The sequence below is a fragment of the Pleurodeles waltl genome, chromosome 2_2, assembly GCF_031143425.1.
Source record: "Pleurodeles waltl isolate 20211129_DDA chromosome 2_2, aPleWal1.hap1.20221129, whole genome shotgun sequence".
Lineage (NCBI taxonomy): Eukaryota > Metazoa > Chordata > Amphibia > Caudata > Salamandridae > Pleurodeles > Pleurodeles waltl.
In genome coordinates this window covers 1,166,452,122-1,166,475,173 of record NC_090439.1, presented here as the reverse complement: position 1 = coordinate 1,166,475,173, position 23,052 = coordinate 1,166,452,122, and the positions used below count along the sequence as shown (strand labels likewise).

At 49.4% G+C, this 23,052-nt stretch overlaps 1 protein-coding gene across 2 annotated transcripts in view; it reads right to left on the bottom strand.

Annotated features, from left to right (window-relative positions):
• The window catches only part of LOC138283023 (E3 ubiquitin-protein ligase TRIM11-like), a 174,038-nt gene that overhangs the window by 43,653 nt on the left and 107,333 nt on the right, over positions 1-23,052 (bottom strand). The window lies entirely within an intron of this gene.

The window sequence follows — 23,052 nt, the reverse complement described above, 5'->3', positions numbered from 1 at the left end:
CATTGGACAAGTAGGAGAGCAATTAAAACAAGAATAGAAAAGGGAACAGTTTTACCAGACTGGCAGAAGGACACTGCACATGCTGCAAGCAGTACTACACAAGGGTATTTGGCTCTGGATTTGCAACATGTAGGTAAACTATGTATATATGGGCCTAAGTCAAAGACAGATACACATTATGTAGGAACTAGTGAATGTAGATGTGTATTTTTGTTTAAGTGTGTTTGGACTTTTTTGCTGAACAGACAAGATCCAGCCATAGCAGGTGTTTATTTCATTTGTGGGAAAAATGCCTATTTCAAGCTGCTAAAAGGATGGGATGGTACATGTTATCTGGGAGAAGTTTTCCCTAAGATTTAGCACATGGAACATTTTGACAATCCTGTCTGGAAAGAGAAACCAAATTCCAGAGTCAAGGGAGAAGCAAGTGCCGCAGAGATTACAGGAGATATCTTTGGCGCCATTATTCCATCAGTTGGATTGATCTTGAATGATATCAAGATTAGGAAGTTGTCAACTGTTCTAGATAAAGTATCTACAGATACAGCAGGTGCATTATTATTAGTGGATACAGAGATGCTTGCTATGAGATCAATGGTTTTGCAAAATCGTCTTGCATAAGACATTTTGCTTGTGAAGGTATGCGAAGTTTGTAAAGTTTTACATGTGCAACAATGTTGCAGGTACATAACAGACAATAGTAAGGAGATAAGGAAATTTATCTCTAACACCAATGATCAAAAAAATTACCTGAATGAGTTGTCAGTCACCACTGTGTGGAAATAAATCGGAAATGGGTTTTCAGTCATTGGAAAATTGTTTGCAAGCTAAGGAAAAGGAATAGTGGGAATGATCTTGAGACCTGTGTTGATAGTGGCTTTGTGTGCCTTAGTTGCATTTTGATTTTACAAGTTATACCGGATATGGAAAGAGAAAAGGGCTAAGAATAAACAAAGAAGGGAAAAGATTGAAATGGAGATAATGAGGAGTGCTTATTTAAGAACCTGGGAATTGAGATTTTAAGTAGGCCAAGGTGTATAATATATAAGACATCAACATTTTGAATTGTCTGATTGAAATGTGAATGTGTCCTTTTGTGAGGGCATAGTTTGCCGTCAGAGGAGGGACTGTTGGAGCATAAATATTAGTAATGCTTTTAGTGCACCAGGCGTCAGCATTTGGCAACATATATGCTAACGTTTTTAAGGCCTAACTTGGAAGAAACTGCACTGACATGTATTCTGAAAGTGTCCCAGTTTAGAAAGTGGCAGACATTGTGCCTACCAGAACTGACAATGTGCTAACATGATTTCACACAGTATTTGAGTATAATCAATTTTAGAGTAACAGTTATCAGAGAAATGATTTGATTTATAATGTTTAATGATTTATTAGTATAGAGTTATAAATGCACATCTGTCATATTTTATGTGATGCCTTTACAAAGATTGTAATAATTAATAAAATTTTTCTGTTTATTTAGATGAGATGTTAATAATGTTGAAATTCTGAAATCATGAACTTGCATATTATGTGTGTTTTATTAAAGATGATAGGAATGCATTTTATTTTCTTGTGTAAGCATAACCAGGCTGGAAATTTTGTATTTGAAGTCACATGAATGGTGAATCATTTCTTCTTTCTGACATGAATTTTTCCCTTAGGATGTCTCCCACGAATAGTTAAGAGTCGTATTGTATTATGTGTATTATGTGTACATTTTGTTTGCAGCAACCTTGGAATGGTTATGTTGAGAACATTGGACTGAATGTAAAGTAGTGCCATTGTTTAAGGGAACAATTATAACGTCAACGAAAGAAGACAACATGTGCCATGGGAAGGAATTTAATTTGCAACAAGTGATGTATAAAAATTGTTCTCTTATTGGAGCCACAGGGAAAAGAGAGATGTCTTCTCACCGAGTCCTGGGAAGACACTCAGATTTTTTTTTTTTTTAAATATATTTTTTATTAACATTAACTGTTTGCTGTTTTACATATGTACGTCTGTTTACAGTAACAATTCAACTTTGTTGTACATTTCTGTTGACTGTGCCTCCCCTCCGGTTTACTTTGCTTGCAATGTATTTCACAGTTACATGTTCATTACTGTAATGCTATGGTATTCATACATCGCTGTGCCCAGCCCACAATCAATCCGATGTTATGGCATCAGTTCCTTCAGCCCCCCTTGTTACTTTTTATATTTGTGTCCCAACAACAGACTTAACTCCGCTACTAACTACTAATGAACATGTTGGCATGTGTGGGTGGGGATGCCTAGTTTAAAAAAAAAAAAAAAGGGGAGGGTTGTCGTGGCTACCACGTTGTGTAAGAGTGGCCTATACTTCGCCTATTACTCCGCACTCCCCCACTCCATATCCGGGCCTGAAGAGTGCGCGGAGATCGATCCGTCATGGCTTCGGAAACCTATTCCCACCAGCATATCAGTTTACCATTCCATCAGGATCAACCCACCCCCTCCGGCGCCAACGGATTCTTCGTTAGGTCGTCCCAATTTGTCACTAGGTTTTCCCACTCCAAGGCGATGGGGGTCTGACGAACTCCCCTTGCCTCCTCTGCCTTAAGGACCTGCAACTCAGCTCTGGACCATCTTGCAACATCATCCCTCCACTCTGTCAGGGAGGGGTGCGCCGAGGATTTCCAGCCCTTCGTAATTAGTCTTTTATAGAGGGCCAAGGACATGTCAAGGAAACGGCCGGCAACCTTACTTAGTTTGATGCCGATTCTAAGGCCCAGTAGACACATGGCGGGGATTGGCCGGAGCTCCATCCCGAATAACCCCGTGAGGGTTGCCATCATCGTGCTCCAACCCCTCTGAATCGTCGAGCATCCCCACATCATATGATCAAAGTCGGGCACGTCATCTCCACACCTAGGACAGGTATGTGCTATAGTCGGTGTAGTCGGTGAGGAGTGAGGTATGTTCTGTGTAGGTAGTTGTATTGGATATATCTCAGCCTCGTGTTGCGTGATATCATCCTAGGATAAGCTAATGCTCTGGTCCACTCTGGCTCGGATAGCTCCCGCCCAACTGTCTTCCCCCATTTTTCTCTTAGAGACTGCAGGGGGTCCACAGATGCCTCTATTTGGGCCCGGTATATTTTCGCAAGCAAGTGAGGTTCTTCGCCCGCAGTCAACACTATGTGCAACACCCCGTGGACAGCTGGTTCCGCGTTGACCGTGTCCCAATGAGCCTTCAGGGTGTGCACCATCCTCCTGAATAGCAAAAATTGTCCCCGCGGTACTCCCTCCCCTACCAACTCAGCGAAGCTTCTCAGCACCCCTTCCTTGAATAGCCCCCCCGTTGTCTCTATCCCCGCTCTCCTCCAATGTCCCAATCCCAGCCCCCGACCCTCCCCGGGCCCAGGGTCCATAGCTACAGCCGCCAATGGGAGAGCGGGGGAATACGGTGGGCCCACCCCGGTCCTCCTTTCGCACCGTTTCCAGCATTTCAGCGCCACATTACACATTATGTTGTCTCTAATGAGGGCAATTTTTCTGCCCACCATGCTTGCCGCTATCCGAGCTGTGTCCATTTCCCCGTTTACAGTAACCAGGTCTAGTCGTCCCCTGCCCGCCAGCCAGCCGGCCACCCATTGAAACTGGGCTGCCAGATAGTAGGCCTCGAAATCCGGGGCGCCCAGTCCCCCCAGCTGCGCCGGTCTGCAGATGGTCGAGAGCGCCGTTCTCCTGCGACCCTCGTCCCATATCAGCTCTCTAAGCAAGGCGTTCAGCTCTCGGAACCACGCAGAGGGGATCCATATGGGTAAGTTAGCAAAATAGTAGAGGAGGCGTGGAAGCATGATCATTTTTGAGAGCGCCACCCTGGCCATGATTGGTAGTTTCAGCGATCTCCAAAACCCCACCGAGGACCGCAGGGACCTGAGTGTCCCACCAAGATTACCGTCCCTAAGGTCGCTTAGTTCGTGAAATATTTGTATGCCCAGGTATTTGAAAGTCCGCGGGGCCCAGTTTACATCGGCTGGGCACGCATCGGGGCGCACGCTATCTGACAACACAGGAAACACATACGTTTTCCCTCGATTAAGTCGGAGTCCAGATAAGCCCCCAAAGTCTTCCAGTATCCCCAGTGCCCATGTGAGCCCACTTGTCCCGTCCCTCAGGTAGAGAAGGATGTCATCTGCATATAGGGAAACAATATGCTCCGCCGGACCCCAAAGGATACCCTTGCCCACTCCTTCACATCGTAGCTGCGATGCCAGAGGCTCGATTGCCAGGGCAAACAGTAATGGGGATAAGGGGCAGCCCTGCCTAGTTCCCCTGTATACTGGGTATGCACCGGAGATCGTCTTTCCGGTCTTAACTCTTGCTAGTGGGGATGAATACAGCAGGTCCACCCATTTCACCCATCCCTCCCCCAGCCCCATTTTTAGCATCACTGTCCTTAAATAGTCCCACCTGACAGAGTCAAAGGCCTTCTCGAAGTCTACCGAAAGTAGGACCCCCTCCGATGGCCTCAGGTCCTTGGGCATATGCAAGATCGTAAAAACCCGTCTCAGATTTAGAGAGGTACTACGGCCGGGGACAAAGCCGTTCTGGTCTGCGTGCACTAGCTTGGTCATAATAGGGAGTAGTCGAGCAGCCATAATCTTGCTAAGAATTTTGAAGTCACTGTTTAGCATTGATAAGGGCCTAAAGTCCTTCACCGAGGCTTCCCTATCTTTTGTCTTGGGGAGCGGCACCACCAGGGCCTCCCGCATCGTACAGGGTAATTCCCCATTTTGTAATGCCCCCGCATACAGCCCTGCCAGCTGGGGAGCCACCAGCGTCTTGTATTTTTTATAAAAATCCATGGGAAGACCGTCTGTTCCTGGGGTCTTCCCAGATGCTAACTGCTCTATTGCTTCATTTATTTCCTCCACCGATACTGGTCCCCCCAGGCTGTCTCTCTCCTCTGCACTCAGTGTTGGTAGTGGGGTTCGCTGCAAGTACCTATTAAAGGATTCCGTTCGCAATTCGCGGGGCTTCCCGTACAGCCGCGTGTAGTATTCCCTGAATGCGTCATTTATGGGGCCCGGCCTGAGCCTGCGAGATCCCTCCTGATCTATCACACATGTAATAGGCTCTCCTTGCCCCCCTCAACGGACCAGCCATGCCAGCATTCTCCCCGATCTGCCCTCCTCCGCCTGCAGGGATGCTAAGTATTTTTGCCTATCATGACACCGGAGCTGCTCTTCAACTCGGGAGTGTTCCCTTCGAGCACGGTTGTATTCTTTATTTTCCTGGGCTATCTCCCCCTGTCTCAGCTCCCCCTCATGCATAACCTTCTCCAGGTCGTTCAGCTCCATCTCAAGCGTGCGCCTCACCCCCACCGACTGCCCCAAACAGAAGCCCCTCGTTACCACCTTAAGCACCTCCCACTCCAAGGCCCTAGAGGAGGTGGACCCACTGTTTATCCCTATATGTTCTGCCAGGTGATCATGTAGGGCCAATCTGTACGCCCGGTCCTCTAGTGCCGAGGGAGTCAGTCTCCATGACGGTATGGGGGGTCTATCCTCCGAAGCCCTCAACGTTAATAGCAAGGGATTGTGGTCAGACAAGGTGCGGGCTAAGTATTCAGAGCGTGTCATATTATTTACCAGGCCAGCCGTGCAGACTACTCTATCGATTCTAGTGTGCACCCGGTGAAGGCCCGAGTAATACGAGTACTCTCTAGTTGTTGGGTGATGTACTCGCCAGACGTCCGACAACCCCCATGTGTCTAACCACTCGCCCAATCTTTTGGCTGTTTTAATTGTCGCTGCCCCTTGTAGCGGCGGAGTGGACCTGTCCATATTTATGTCTAACACCGCATTAAAATCCCCCCCTACTAATAGGTCACCGGCACATTGGCATGCTAGGTGTCTCGATAGGCTCGTCAAGAAGGGTACCTGATCTTGGTTAGGGGCATATATGCAGCTCAAAACCATCGGCATACCTTGCAGCCTCCCCTCTAATATCACATATCTTCCCTCCCGGTCTATGTTGGAGGAGATCACCGTGAAGGGGACCCCCGCTCTGATCCATACTAACGCCCCTCTAGCATAGGCAGAGTATTCCGACGCGAACACCTGCCCCCTCCACCTGCGTCTCAGCTTCTCTCCCTCGCCAGGTGCCAGGTGAGTCTCCTGCAGCAATGCCACCTGTATGCCCCTTCTCTTTAAATAAGAGAGTATTTTGTGCCTTTTAGCTGGTGTGCCCATCCCCCTAACGTTCCAGGTCAAGAGATTATAATCTGCCATTTCACAATATCAGACTGGTACCATTGACCCCAGCTCTCCCAAATCCCGGAGTTGTCTCCACACATTCTCATGCCCATGCCACCATCTAAGTCCGCCACCCACTCTGCCATATTAACTTGAAACTGTTTGTCCCAACTCCCTGTCCCCAGGGCACCTCTTAAACAGTAGGTTGCCCAATAAACTGTGCAACAGTGCAACTTATTCATCCTCATATCAGCAGTACTCGCCATTTTGTTGGATAGGCGAGGTTCTGGTCCGGGGGGTGGCCAAGTCCGGAGGGGCCGCTATTTCCATGACATGCCCTATCTCCGGGGTCCTCCGCAGGTCTCGGTCAGCCAAGTTCATCAGCCGTTTGCGGGGTCACCCTCGGGGCCCGGGTCGAATGTTCTGGGTCTCCCGCAGAGGACACCAGCGTGTCATCCGACTCATCCCCAGAACCATCCTGGGAGGATGCCTCACCGCCCATGCGTGCCGCTGCTTCCAGTGCGTCCTTCTTGCTTTTCTCTTTCTGCGTTTGTGTGGGCACCAGTCGTCTACGGTCTCTGGGCTTCCTCTCCTTCGGAGCCCGCCGAGCTCTGCCCCCAGTCGGGCCCACTCCTGTGGAACCTCCCGCCTGAGCGCTATGTGACTCCAGCCACTCCCATGCCTCCTCGGGGGATTGGAGAAACGTTGTCTTCCCCTCCAGCATCACTCTTAGTCTAGCTGGGTAGAGTAGCGAATACTGGATACCTTCGTCTCTTAGGGCTCTCTTGACTGACAGAAACGATGTTCGCTTATTCTGTACCTCCAGTGTAAAGTCCGGGTATAGCGTTACTTCCCCGTTTGCGACTTTAAATGGACCCGATTCCCTGGCCCTCTGCAAGAGAGTGTCCCTGTCTCTGTAGTGTAAGAGTTGAGCTACTGCCCGAGGAGGTCTACCCGGAGCAAGGGGTCTCGCCGGTACCCGGTGCGCCCGCTCCAGCGTGAAGAAAGGAGTGAGGCGCCCAGGCGCCACTGTCGCACTGAACCACTTCTCCAGGAATTCCACAATGTTCGTCCCCTCAGCCCCCTCCGGGAGGCCCACCACGCGTACATTGTTCCTTCTGTTCCTCCCCTCCGCATCTTCAGCCCTCTTTTCGAGGCGCGTCACCCTGTCGACCAGGGAGGTCACTTCAGCCGCCAGGTTTTTCTGTTTTGGTGTAATGTCCGCCAGCGCGGTTTCAGTTTCCTTGACTCTGTCTACCAGCTTATGGTGGTCTGCTCTCAGTAGACTCACTTCGACCGCGACCTGGCTGATCTCCCGCTGCAACGTTGTTTTTGTGTCCTCAATCGCCCCAAGTATTTTATCTAGGGTATCCTGGACTTTAACCTGCGTGTGACCCTGTAGGTCTATTTCCCCTCTCTCAGCCGAGGCCGCGGTATCCATGATTCTGTTCTTTTGACGGCTTTTGGGGGACATTAGATCAGTGGCGGGCCTCACCCCAGGGGCACCGACCGCCGCCCCAGCGATGCCTATGGTCTTCTTCTATATCGACACTCAACGCCCATCCTTGGCCTCACCGCTGTTCGCAGTCGGTTCTCAGCGATGTCCCCGCACCCCTATTAGGCCCACTGTTCTCGGGCCATGGCGCCGGAGGTTCCGAACCGGGACTCTCTGACCATCCGCTATCCCTTCCAGTGCAGCACCAGGCCCTCTAGCCCGTCGTAGCAGAGACTCTTCTGGGCTCTCTCAGTCACCAGTCAGAGAATATTCCTCTCCATTCCTTGCTCGCACCCGCTCATTTAGGGGTCCCTGGCATTCCAGCGCGCCCGGGGGAGTCCGCAATCCGGGCTGCTGGGCCTTCCCCCACCGCTCTACCCCAGAGCGCAATACGCCACTCACCAGCTCCACCAACAGATCCTCTTGCCTTGTCGGGTTACAGTTTCTCCAATGTCTACCGGAGTTCACCAGGGACTGTTCGCTCCACTTCTACCCTGTGCCTGGGCCAGAGCTCTTCCTCAACTCAAACAGCCTCGCTTCTTGCCCCCGGTTCACGCCTTCGTTATGGTGCCACCACACTCCATCGCTCTCTCTCTCAAAGGTCCCGTGCCGCCACTGGGCCCCTCTGGGGCCTCACCTGTGTCCAAGTGTTGCGTCGCCTCTCTTCTCTTCTGAGTGCAACTTCTTCTGGGGCCCCGGGTCCCAACCGGGGTCTCCACCGATGGAGGGAGACTCCCCCCATGCGACCCCCGCTATGCCCGGGCTCCCAGATCACCTCGGCCCACGTCTCTGCGCGAGGTCGCAACCCCGATCGCGTTCGCGACCTCGTACCCTCCGGGGGCTACTCGCCTCCAGGGGCGCAGTCCCGACGCACCACGACTGGGCGCAGCTTCTCCCAGGCCCCCGGGCCCTCCCCGGCTCCTCCGCCACCAAGGGAGGGCTCACCGGGGGTCGCCCGCCGCCCGGGGCCGTCCGCCTTCTCGCCTCCTCAGGCCGCGGCCCCAGGCAAGGCCGCGGCTTCTGCCTTGCGCTCGGGCCCTCGGCCCCGGGCTCCGCCGATAGGCCGTTTCCGCTCCCCGGCACTCTCCCGGATCGCCGTGGGGGCCCACCCACGCTCGGCCCCCTCCGCTAACACGGCCTCGCTGCCTGGACCCCGATCGGTCCAGAGAAGGCGCGGTTCGAAGGGTTCACTCGCCGGCCCCTCCGGAGCGAAACAATCAGGCGTGCGCCATCTCCGGGTCCTTGGCCACGCCCCCCTGGGAAGACACTCAGATGTTTCAATTTTGATCTGTGCTAAAATTCTAATTGGGCCTTGCCCCTTTTGCAAAATGTGGAGTCATTGAAATGACCAATTGAACTCCTTGGAGTATTTTTGATTAGGGATGGACTGAGGAAGTTTGCGAGAAGTCCCTTTCTGAATTTTTTGCCGTTGACTTGTCCTCTGGAGCTTTTTAGATTTCTGTGTGAAGCCCGTGTTCTGCATTCCCCCCTGATGCTGTTTCTAATGGATTTTGGTGACGTGCTTTGCTGCCAAAAACTGAATTGTCTGCTGTCCTAAAGGAGTCCCTCTTCCGGGACTGACAATGCAGCACAGGAGCACAACCCTCTTCCGGGACTGACAACGCAGCACAGGAGCATGACCCTCTTCCGGGAGTGACAACGCAGCACAGGAGCACAACTCTTTTCCGGGAGTGACAACGCAGCACAGGAGCATGACCCCCTTCCGGGACTGACTATGCTGCACAGAAGCATGACCGTCTTCTGGGATGGACAACGCAGCACAGCAGACGGCCCACCTCTTAGTTTGTAATTGCGCAGACCATGCGCTCTTAAAAAATGCTACCAGTGTGGATGAAGTGAACCCTACTCCTTGTAGTCCCCTTCGTCTTACATAACATGGTCTATGCACTGATTTACACACGTATGATTCATTGTCTCTGTATGTGTGTGTGATGTAAGTGCTCCAACACTCTACGCTGGTAAGAGGTGCTACAAAACAAATTAAATACATGTGAGAGGCGCTATGGAGATATCATCATCATCTTTATTTGGTAGAAACCATTAAAGCTACAAAAGAAAAACCTTTAAAAAACATACTACACAAATTCATCATAATTACGGCTAAAAGTTCATCATGATAACAAATAGAAAGTTATAAAAATACTAATCAAAGCATAAACCATGCAGAGTTTAAAACAAAATATCTTCATAAAACAACATAAAATAGCCTTTTACAAAACATACAAACCTGAATGATTCTCAGTTAAAAAAACACCCCTACAAAGCATATTTTTTTCTCGCTTTCAATGATTCTATATTAAAATTCAAAACTGCACAGCAGAGTCCTGGGGACTCAAGGTGCTGGGGAAAGTGCCTACCCCTGAGCACTAGGGTAAGAGCCGCAGCCTAGGATCAGAGCATCGAGTGCGAGAAAGAATAAAGTGCTTGGAAGACTGAAGTGACCTTCCAGTGACCTTCCGTCTGTGGCCGTCACAAGGGGATACAATCTGACCGCTGAATCTTTAAACCACGTTAGGTACGGCTCCTTGCCCATAGCAGCAGATATAGGCACGTATGACTGAACGGATACAAAATCAAGCTTACGCCTATATCCCGCCTCCTCTTTAAAAAAACAGATATTTCTACCTTCCCTGATGTTTGCTGTTACAAGGGATCTCATCAGGATTACAAAATAGCTATTCAGACCCGAGCATACAGTGACTCTTGAATATACTTAATCCAGGGGAGAGCTTGCACAGTAGACTCTGCAAGACAATCTTAAACAATATTACAAGGAAAGTGTAAGTTCTTGGAGGTCCAAATCTTGATCCACATCCGGAGTGGTACTAACCCTTCCTTGTCTTCCAGGTAGTCCACCCCCAACTCACTGTGGGTAATAAAACTTGTTAAATTCCTTGGATTTCCCAAGAGTTCGCTGAAGTAACTCAAGTGTAGTATAGCCCCGTATTCCTGCACCATGAGTGCCGACACTGAGAACTTTACCCTATATAAGGTGATGAGTTCAGCCAACGGTTTATGTCTGAATTTCCTGGCAACACTGAAGATGGCCTCACCAGAGGCTTCCATCCCCAGTCTTCTCTGAAGGATGAATCTTTCCCTTTGTAAATTGTCGCTAAACATAAAACCCAGATAGTTAAAATTTTGCGTCTTCGGAATCTCTGTGCCTCCTATAAAAAATCTTCTGGTTAGAGTATTTCTAGGGCCAAAGGTCAAGACAAAGGACTTCATGCCATTTACTTTGAGTTTACGGCTTCCCATAAAACTATTAACCCCTTCTAGGAGGAGCTGTAACCCATTCGCCGTGCGAGCAATCAGCACAGCATCGTCTGCATATAAAACTGGGACAGATCGAGAGGCAATCATAGAGACATTACAATTAAGAGATATAAAAAAAGACTCCAATGAATTAATATATAATAAAAATAAAAAGGGAGCTAAGATACAACCCTGCTTTACACCTTTGTCCACAGAGATAAACGTGGTGCAATCCCCCTGTTGGGTGTACTGAACTTTCATCTGGATATTGGGGTGCAGACTTCTAACTACATTTATAAGAGCAGGGTCTATCCCCCTCTGCCATGATGAGGTGAGACATACCTCACTGAGAACTCAAACCCTCCTATTCCTGGTTATGGAAAGTCATACTTTAATTGTTACCTCAAACACTACAACCTCACGGTAGCTTCATAAATAAAACTCTCCTGTTCCAGGATTAGGGTGAGACATACCTCACTGATAACACAAAACCCTCCTATTCCTGGCTGGGGTGAGACATACTTCACTGACAACTCAAAACCCTCCTAATACTGGCTAGGATGAGACATACCTCACTGGTAACTAAAAACCTTCCTATCCCTCGCTGGGGCGACACCTACCTCACCAATAACTCAAAGCCCTCCTGTTCCAGGATTAGGGTGAGACATACCTCACTGACAACTCAAAACCCTCCTCTTCCTGGCTGGGGTGAGACATACCTCACTGATAATTCAAACCCTCATATTCCTGGCTCAGGTGAGACGTACCTCACTAATAACTCACAACCCCCCTTGTTCTGGCTGAGGTGAGACATAGCTCACTGATAACTCAAAACCCTCCTAATCCTGGCTGGGGTGAGACATACCTAACTGATAACTAAAAACTCTCCTATTCCCCCCTGGGGTGACACCTACTTCACTAATAATTCAAAGCCCTCCTATTCCTGGCTTGGGTGAGACATACCTCACTGACAACTCAAAACCCTCCTCTACCTGGCTGGGGTGAGACATACCTCACTGATAACTCACACCATCCTCTTAATAGCTGGAGTGAGAATCCCTCACTGATAATCCAAACGCTCCTAATCCTGGCTGGGGTGAGACATACTTCACTGACAGCTCAAACCCCTCTTGTTCCTGGATCGGGTGAGACATACCTCACTGATAACTCAAACCCTCCTATTCCAGGATTAGAGTGAGACATACCTCCCTGATAACTCAAACCTTCTCCTTACATAGTGGAATTAGACATATTAAAGAGAAAACCCAAACCCTCCTACCCAAAGGTGGAGGGCGGCATATCTCACAGGATAACTAACAGTTCGATTCCAAGATTGAGCGTGACATACCCCACTTGATTACTCAAACCCTCTTCTTCCAGGCCAGGATGAGTCGTACTTTACTGCTTCCCTCCGTTATGGCTGACTTCAGGAGTTGCTTTCCGTGACCTGGTGTGAGAAAGTAGCCTCTTTCTAGCCTTGTTACCCCCACTTTTGGCCTGTTTGTGAATATATGTCAGGGTGTTTTCACTGTCTCACTGGGATCCTGCTAGCCAGGGCCCAGTGCTCATAGTGAAGTCCCTATGTTATCAGTATGTTTGTTATGTGTCACTGGGACCCTGCTAGCCAGGACCCCAGTGCTCATAAGTTTGTGGCCTATATGTATGTGTTCCCTGTGTGATGCCTAACTGTCTCACTGAGGCTCTGCTAACCAGAACCTCAGTGGTTATGCTCGCTCTGCTTTTCAAATTTGTCACTAACAGGCTAGTGACTACATTTAAAAATTCACATTTGCACACTGGTACACACATAAAATTCCCTAGTATATGGTACTGAGGTACCCAGGGTATTGGGGTTCCAGGAGATCCCTATGGGCTGCAGCATTTCTTTTGCCACCCATAGGGAGCTCTGACAATTCTTACACAGGCCTGCCACTGCAGCCTGCGTGAAATAACGCAAGAAGGCAGACAAATGGGTCAGAACAAGAGAGAACAGAAAAGTTCATACAGGGGCTGACAAGGATGGCAAGAAGAAAGATGGTGAGAAATCTCAGGATAACCATGGGGATAAGAGTAAAACCAAAGATCCTTCTTCAAATCCTAAACACTCTTCAAGCGTGGGGATAAATCAAATTCTTCCTCTTCTTCACAACCTGCACACATTAAAAAGCCTTGGTGCTATGTGTGTAAAAATAAAGGCCATTGGCAAGGGGAAAAGTCCTGTCCAGGTAAACCCCCTGAGCCAACCACCACTAATACATCAAACTCTAGTGCCCCTAGCAGTAGTGGTAATAGTGGTGGGACTGCTGGCAACAGTCAAAGTAAGGGTGTAGTTGGGTTCACTTATGGGTCCATCATAGAAACTGGGGTAGTCAGTCCAAACACAGTTTCTGTCACACCTAGTGGCATTGGCCTTGCCACACTGGCTGCTTGTCCCCTTACAATGCATAAGTACAGGCAGACAGTTTCAATAAATGGTGTTGAGGCCCAGGCCTACAGGGACACAGGTGCCAGTATCACTTTGGTGACTGAAAACCTAGTGTCTCCTGAACAACATACAAGATTATTGATGTCCATAACTCCACTGGGTTTCTTCCCTTAGCTATAGTTCAGCTTAGTTGGGGTGGAGTTACTGGCCCTAAGCAGGTGGTAGTGTCACCTAGCTTACCTGTAGACTGTCTCTTAGGTAATGACCTAGAGACCTCAGGTTGGGCAGAGGTAGAGTTTTATACCCATGCAGCCATGCTGGGTATCCCTGAGGAATTGCTTCCTCCCACTTCAACTGAAATGAAAAAGCAAAGGAGAGAAATAGGCCAGAAAACTCAGGATCCCTCTCCAACAACAGGTAAAAAGGGTATCAAAGTATCCCCTACCCACCCTGCCATTCAGGATAGCAATCCTGTGGTGGGAGAAAGCTCTCATGGGGTGGCACCTGTACCAAGGGAAACGTCAGCTGGCACAGCTGTACTCCCTGAGGTGGAAGTACCTCTCTGTGGGATAACGAACATTGGTGAGAAAAAGTCCACCATTGTAGTTAACATGGAGCATCCCTCCAACCCTCCCAGAGAAACTTTAGTGCAGCAACCGTGCACTGCCTCAAAACACTTAGGACAGCAGGCCTGCCCTAGTGTGGAGCTCATAGGACAGCATCCCTGCCCTGCTCCAAAACAAGAGAAACAGCATCCCTGTTCTCTCTTATTGCCATATGGACAATGTTTTTGCCCAGCTATGGCTTTACTGAGACAGCATCCCTGTCTGGCATTCTCATCACTAGAAATAGGTGCAGTGGACAATTCCCACTGTTCTAAACTAAAACTTACTGATAGGAACTCTGAAAATATATCTTCACATTGTTGGTTAGCTAAAAAACTTCAAACAGGGTGGTTTACCATCTAGTGGATGATAAAGGGAGTAACCAGTCTATTGCAGAGCTACTCTCCATTTATCGCCACTTAGACAATAAAGACTCAACTGGCCAAGGTTAGCCTTATTGTCCTTCGTTTGGGGGGGGGGGGGGTTGTGTGAGAAAGTAGCCTCTTTCTAGCCTTGTTACCCCCACTTTTGGCCTGTTTGTGAATATATGTCAGGTGTTTTCACTGTCTCACTGGGATCCTGCTAGCCAGGGCCCAGTGCTCATGGTGAAGACCCTATGTTGTCAGTATGTTTGTTATGTGTCAATGGGACCCTGCTAGCCAGGACCCCAGTGCTCATAAGTTGTGGCCTATATGTATGTGTTCCCTGTATGATGCCTAACTGTCTCACTGAGGCTCTGCTAACCAGAACCTCAGTGGTTATGCTCTCGCTGCTTTTCAAATTTGTCACTAACAGGCTAGTGACTAAATTTAAAAATCCACATTTACACACTGGTACACCCATAAAATTCCCTAGTATATGGTACTGAGGTACCCAGGGTATTGGGGTTCCAGGAGATCCCTATGGGCTGCAGCATTTCTTTTGCCACCCATAGGGAGCTCTGACAATTCTTACACAGGCCTGCCACTGCAGCCTGAGTGAAATAACGTCCACGTTATTTCACAGCCATTTACCACTGCACTTAAGTAACTTATAAGTCACCTAAATGTCTAACCTTCACCTGGTGAAGGTTGGGTGCAAAGGTACTTAGTGTGTGGGCACCCTGGCACAAGCCAAGGTGCCCCCACATCGTTCAGGGCAAATTCCCCGGATTTTGTGAGAGCAGGGACACCATTACATGCGTGCACTGTACATAGGTCACTAGCTATGTACAGCCTCACAATGGTAACTCCGAACATGGCCATGTAACATATCTAAGATCATGGAATTGTCACCCCAATGCCATTCTGGCATTGGGGGGACAATTCCATGATACCCTGGGTCTCTAGCACAGAACCTGGGTACTGCCAAACTGCCTTTTCAGGGTTTGCACTGCAGCTGCTGCCAACCCCTCAGACAGGTTTCTGCCCCCCTGGGGTCCAGGCAGCCCTGGCCCAGGAAGGCAGAACAAAGGATTTCCTCAGAGAGGGTGTTACACCCTCTCCCTTTGGAAATAGGTGTGATGGGCTGGGGAGGGGTAGCCTCCCCCAGCCTCTGAAAATGCTTTGATGGGCACAGATGGTGCCCATCTCTGCATAAGCCAGTCTACACCGGTTCAGGGATCCCCCAGCCCTGCTCTGGCCCGAAACTGGACAAAGGAAAGGGGATTGACCACTCCCCTGACCTGCACCTCCCTGGGGAGGTGCCCAGAGCTCCTCCAGTGTGTCCCAGACCTCTGCCATCTTGGAAACAGAGGTGTTTGTGGCACACTGGACTGCTCTGAGTGGCCAGTGCCAGCAGGTGATGTCAGAGGCTCCTTCTGATAGGCTCTTACCTCTCTTGGTAGCCAATCCTCCTTCCTAGGTAGCCAAACCTCCTTTTCTGGATATTTAGGGTCTCTGCTTTGGGGATCTCACCAGATACCGAATGCAAGAGCTCACCAGAGTTCCTCTGCATCTCCCTCTTCACCTTCTGCCAAAGGATCGACCTCTGACTGCTCAGGTTGCTTGCAAAACCGCAACAAAGTAGCCAGACGACTACTAGCAACCTTGTATCGCTTCATCCTGCCGGCTTTCTCGACTGTTTCCAGGTGGTACATGCTCTGGGGGTAGCCTGCCTCCTTCTTGCACCAGGAGCTCTGTAGAAATCTCCAGTGGGTCGACGTAATCTTCCCTCTGCAACCGCAGGCAACAAAAGACTGCATCACTGGTCCTCTCGCAGCACGACGAGCGTGGTCCCTGGAACTCAGCAACTCTGTCCAAGTGACTCCCACAGTCCAGTGACTCTTCAGTCTAAGTTTGGTGGAGGTAAGTCCTTGCCTCCCCACGCTAGACTGCATTGCTGGGTACCGTGTGATTTGCAGCTGCTCCGGCTCCTGTGCACTCTTCCAGCATTTCCTTCGTGCACAGCCAAGCCTGGGTCCCCGACACTCTAGCCTGCTGTGCACAACCTTCTGAGGTGTCCTCCGGCGTCGTGGGACTCCCTTTTGTGACTTTGCGTGGACTCCAGTTCACTCTTCTTCCAGGTGCCTGTTCAGGTACTTCTGCGGGTGCTGCCTGCTTCTGTTAGGGCTCCCTGACTTGCTGGGCACCCCCTCTGTCACCTCATCCAAGTGGCGACATCCTGGTCCATCCTGGGCCACAGCAGCATCCAAATACCCTAACCGCGACCCTTGCAGCTAGCAAGGCTTGTTTGTGGTCTTTCTGCGTGGGAACACCTCTGCAAGCTTCTTCACAACGTGGTACATCCATCTTCCAAAGGGGAAGTTCCTAGTCCTCTTTGTTCTTGCAGAACACCAAGCTTCTTCCAACAGATGGCAGCTTCCTTGCACCCTCAGCTGGCATTTCCCGGGCTCCTGCCCACTCTCGACACTGTTGCCACTCTTGGACTTGGTCCCCTTGTCTTACAGGTACTCAGGTCCGGAAATCCACTGTTGTGGCATTGCTGGTGTTTGTTCTTCCTGCAGAATCCCCCTACCACGACTTCTGTGCTCTCTGGGGGTAGTTGGTGCACTTTACACCTACCTTTCAGGGTCTTGGGGTGGGCTATTTTTCTAACCCTCACTGTTTTCTTACAGTCCCAGCGACCCTCTACAAGCTCAAATAGGTTTGGGGTCCATTTGTGGTTCGCATTCCACTTTTTGAGTATATGGTTTGTGTTGCCCCTATACCTATGTGCTTCTATTGCAATCTATTGTAACTTTACACTGCTTGCATTACTTTTCTTGCTATAACCTGCATCATTTTGGTTAGTGTACATATATCTTGTGTATATTTCTCATCCTCATACTGAGGGTACTCACTGAGATACTTTTGGCATATTGTCATAAAAATAAAGTACCTTTATTTTTAGTATATCTGTGTATTGTGTTTTCTTATGATATTGTGCATATGACACCAGTGGTATAGTAGGAGCTTTACATGTCTCCTAGTTCAGCCTAAGCTGCTTTGCCATAGCTATCTTCTATCAGCCTAAGCTGCTAGAAACACCTCTTCTACACTAATAAGGGATAACTGGACCTGGCACAAGGTGTGAGTACCTCTGGTACCCACTACAAGCCAGGCTAGCCTCCTACACCTGGAAAATGCCAGGTCTAAGCCTAGCGCCTTGAGACCCCACGGGTGATAAGCTGCGCTTTACAAATACCTGATTGAATGATTGATTGATTGAGCTCCTACCTGGAGAGATTTGCATTAAAAGAGTCGGGTAACCTCTGTGTGTCTTGGTTCTCATGAGAAGATGCTGGCTTAACATTTAGTGATGGTAACACCCCAAGTTAATAAGTTACGAATGTCTAATAGAGGAAGAGAAGATCCTGTCCTTTTAGCATCAGTAGTCACCCCCATCCCCATGGTCTCACTCTGGCTACTCTACTCACTCCTGATGCTCCCCCAACACCGTGGCACACACTGCTAAGTGCCTAGAAGCCCATCCTTCGTATCTGTGCCGTGAGTGGTGTGACCTCAGAAGAGTGGTCCCCAGTGATGCCTGTCTGTGCACCTACACATGGCCATCCCTCTGAACGTCTGATGCCCACAGTGAGGTGGCCTCAGACTCCACTATCCACACAGAAGGACCACTCCCACTGCCCCATTGACGCAGGTATCTGACTCTTCGGTAGCCCCCTCCTTAATCTCCTGCCCTCCACTTCGAGTGCCAAAACTTCCTGGGTGCTCCCTCATTTACCCTCTCCCCTGCGGAATATCAGGAGCACAGACATGCGGGAGAAGGCTTTGTTTTCATTTCATAGGTTTGTTGCTACTAACGTGAACAGAGAAGTACATCTTCACTTTGTTACTTTGCATCACATCTCATCGATACAATCCAATTGCTGCGAAACAACCGTTTCCTATACACCCAACCTCCCTCGTAGCTGGCGCGAGCACCAGGTGCACCTCTGTAATGGCAGCGCAGTAGCACAAGCAGGAATAATCCCGTGGGGGCCCTATTCGAGAACGAGGGGTTGATCCCTTTTGATGCTTTGATAGCCAATATGGGACCTTCTACAGGATCATTCTCACAGGCCAATATTGGTCCCAATGCGCACCTTCTGGCGCATCACAGACTCTGAACCCAACCATACAGCTATATGCAATCTCTCTTCATCACGGTCACGGGCGGCACAGAACACCTGGTCATTTATGTACTAATGCGCACCTTCTGGCGCACCACAGACTCTGAGCCCAACCACGCAGCTATATTCAATCTCTCTTCACCAAGGGCACGGGCGGCACAGAGCACCTGGTCATTTATGTACTAATGCGCACCTTCTGGCGCATCACAGACTCTGAACCCAACCACAGAGCTATATGCAATCTCTCTTCACCAAGGGCGCGGGCGGCACAGAACACCTGGTCATTTATGTACTAATGGGCACCTTCTGGCGCCTCACGGACTCTGAACCCAACCACACAGCTATATTCAATCTCTCTTCACCAAGGGTACTAGGCGGCAAAGAACACCTGGTTATTTATGTAGGAAACTGGATGCCACCTTCCCCCACGTAGTGCCCCTTTTAGAAGTGCTCTTTCCTTAAAACAAAGTATGTCTGATTGTTTCAGTACTTGCAAAGGACTTTAGAACCCATGTATGTCCCTAGTAGATGGTACCCTGGGCACATAGGGCATGGGTACTAAAGAGGGTCCCTAAGGGCTGCAGCATATCTTATACCACCTGAAGGACCCACATACAAATTGTACTCGGCCTGCCATCGCAGACTGTGTGACAGGGTACACAACATGGCACACTCACTGTGTGCCACACCAAGGTCACTGCATGCATTAGATGGAAAACACCCCTATAGCAGGCCTTGAGAGCCCTAAGGCAGGGTGCATTATAATACATGTGAGGACATAACTGCCTGAGCAGGTATGCCCGTGATGTCTAGTTCTATTCTTAGACATTGCAAGTGAATGGGCCGCCATCTTAAAGCATGTACTGCCAGAGGGTGTCTTAGATGTGCCCCCTCAAACCTCCTAGTCCTCTAGTGTGCTGGCTGACTGATTTCACCCAGCCTCCCACCACAGAATACTTTCTGACTCCCTGGGGGTGAGAGCCTCTGCTCTCCGAGGTCAGAAAGAATGCCTGCTCTGGCAGGAGGTGTTATCACCTCAGCCAGCAGGGTGGCTAGTAAATCTGCAAACCAAGGCCAGGGACTTCTGTCTGTGCCGCCTTTGGTATGCGACCTCCACCTCCCCCCAGACCTGGGAGAGGCAACCTCTGAGGCCCATTTGTCACCAGGACAGGGGGGAAATTTGCTATGCAGGAGGCGTGTTGCTCTGCCAGGCTGGACACACCCCTGGGTGACCAGCCTGAAAAGAACATGAAATTAAGAATCCCACCATCTTGTGTGTAGTGGAATTAGGAATTCTGGGACAGGGTGATGCCCACACCCCAAAAGAAGTGGTCATTTAGGGGATGTATTGAGCCCAGGGGTAAGGAGCCCATTGGCTACTACCCTTCACTCCCCTTAATGCCCCTGAATTGAGTATTTATGGGGGCCCCTGATACCAGGACTTCAGAGTTCGACAGAGAAAGGAAAGGACTGGACGAAGAAGAGTGCTGTCCCGAGAACAGAGGAGCAACGACTGACTTGATGCCAACCCTGCCTGCAGCCCCCAACAATCGTGGAAGAAAGAGACTCATCCTGCTACTGTGCAGACTCCAAGAAACCTGGAGGGCTGTCAGTGCTTCAGCAGTCACCAGAGAATCTCCCTTGGAGTTGAGGAGCGACTCCCCTGCAGCTGCAGACACCAACACCCGACCCCCTGCAGCAGCCAAGGCTTGTTGTGTTCAGTCCTGACACCAACACCGAGGAAAACCAACCTGCAAGCCAAGGACCTTCAAGGGCAGTGAGAGCCACATCAAGACTGGCCCAGCTGACCTGCCGGCCTCCCTTCTGCATAACCGAAGAGAAAGAGTGAGTTCCCCGACCGCTGCCACCTGACACCTAAAGTGCCTCTGCACCCGTGCCCCACAGCCTGAGTCTGAGGGAGGTGACAGTGCCCACAGGGCCTGAGACCCACAAGAGCTGAGCCCATCCTTGGGGTTGGCCAAGCTGGACTTCCAGTCACCGCCTGCAGCCTCTTTCTTCAGGCCCCCTCCAACAGTGAGTGACTCCAGCACACAAACTCGACACCAAAAGACACTACTGCACCCCAGCCCCCCACTGAGAAGAAGTGGACCTACGGTGTTCCTACGTGCCCAAGAGCTCAAGGGTCGAGCCCCCCTGTGGGTTCCCCCAGACTGACCCCTCCCCCGTCCATGCTTGCAGCCTCTTTCAAACTGGGCCAATCTCCACTGAAGTGAATGAAACACCCAACTCTGTAACTCACCACTGCACCTGGACATTCCAGAGCCCCCAAAGGTGACCTTCTGCACGCACAGTACCTCAAACGAGAGCTTTTAGAGTTATTATTTGAACCCTTGTCAGCCACTAAGGGTCACCACGGACTATCTGCGCAGTGTCCCCTTACAGTGCTACACTACTTAGCTAGCCAGCTTCCTACAGACAACAACTCTAGATTGCTTTTTTCATTTGTGAGCCAGACCTACAAGCTTTGCCAATAATAAAAAATAAACTTTGAATTAAGATGACTTGTGTTGTAGTCCCCAAGCATGAACTCTTTTACAGTCCATCTTCCCTTCCCCACACTTTTGCCCTCCTCTTCCCCTGAATATATGCTATAGTCCCCGCCCCATCCTATGCAGTGGGGGCAATGTCATCACGCAGCGTAAAATGTGCAGCGCTACCTTCTCTGTGCACTTCCTGTCATTTCCCAAATGCCGATGCGGGACAATTGATGTTTAGTCTTTGCAGGACACTAGAGTATTGGAGACAGTTATGGCCACACTTGTGACAACCACAGGCCAATGTGCAGCGGTGAGTCCTGAAGAAAACTCTAAAATAAATTGTTCTGTTCACAGGAATGTGGGCACCCACTGAAGAGGAGAGAACAAATACACATATCGTAACACATAACATACCACAGAACAGAATTCCTTTTATTTGTAAACCACTTAAATTGGGGTCCTGGCTATTTCTAGCCACTGCTACCTTTGATTTACCCAGGATCACACATTGAGGGTAAATGGAAATGCTGTAACTGATATGTAGGTCTAGTGATCCACATAGGAAGAGCTGCCGCAGGCATCTGCTCACTCCCTGTGTGGTAGTTCAGGTCCATCTTGGACTATGTGGGTGTTTTTGTAAAGCTTTTGTGCCTCTACACACATTTAGGGCTAGATAATGCCACACTAGGAATCATGGACACTGGGGTCCAATCAGGAGTATTTCCAGTTGGGCTCTGTGCCCACTCAGTGCTTTTACTATTGCGTCTCTGATAGGAGTCCTGCTAATGTTATAGTTTGACACAACTATGGCCAATAATAGGTTTTCTCTCAAGCGTGCTAACTTAGCGATGACCTGGAGAGCCCTTATCATACTCAATGGTGCTCGGTTTACGGAACATAGAAGCATGATGTGCACATGCACACAGTACTCCTCAGCAGATGCAGGGTTAAGAGTTCCCCCAGAGGGTGTAGTAATAACTAGTGGAGTTGTGTCAGTCCTCATGTGCCGTGTGCAGGGACCAAGGGGTCGGTAATGATTCCCATCCACTTTTCTGACAACAATAATTTCACCATCAACTCTGTGGCACATTGATATAATGGGATTCATATTTATCCTGACACTCTTTCGGCTTCTTCAGAGAGGAGAGTTGTTTTGCCTACTGCCCACCTCTAATCAGACCCGGTGAGAGGCCCAAAGCTGGAATTCACTTTATTTCTTGATTACGCTCAGACACATTGTTCAGGCTTTTGTTTGGTCAGTCTGTGGTGAGGACTCAGAGAGATGGCAGCAGAGATCAGGTATCTTTGTGTTAAGCGCCTGCTGGAAAACTGGGGATGCTGAGGAGGATTGGGGCGTCTTCAACTCAGCATCAAGGTGGAGAGAAGCTGGACATCATTTATAAGTTCCAGGGAATGAAGTGGAATGGTGGTAATAACGGTCAATAGGGTTACTGGATTTTTAAACTACCCACTGTTACGATAAGTGACATCATTACTGGTATCTGACGGTGATACCATCACTGATTACCAGCAGCTCAAGGCTGGTGGTGACAAGAGGTGAAATACTGAGTTACAGTGATATGTTTTCTGGATTTTATTCAGAAGACGGCCTGGGCTACAGTCTTCCTAGACCCTCTGCCAGCACAGACTAAGTCAACATAACAACACGAGACAGAGAACGTTGCTGCTGGAAACACACACAACCCGTGGCACTTTTACGTGTGGAAGGTGTGTACTGGGCAACCATCAGACCTGTGAAACTCATAGACCGTGGACTCCTAATTTCTAATCACCATGAACAGACGTGCGCAAGAACCCACGCTACAAATATGCTTTTATGATTTTATTATAGTCAAAAACCTATCGGCGTGCCCATAATACGTACATTATTATAAACTAAACAAGATAGTGGCTCCAATATTTAGTAGTAAGAAACATGATAGGACATATTGAAGCATGATAACGGTGTCTC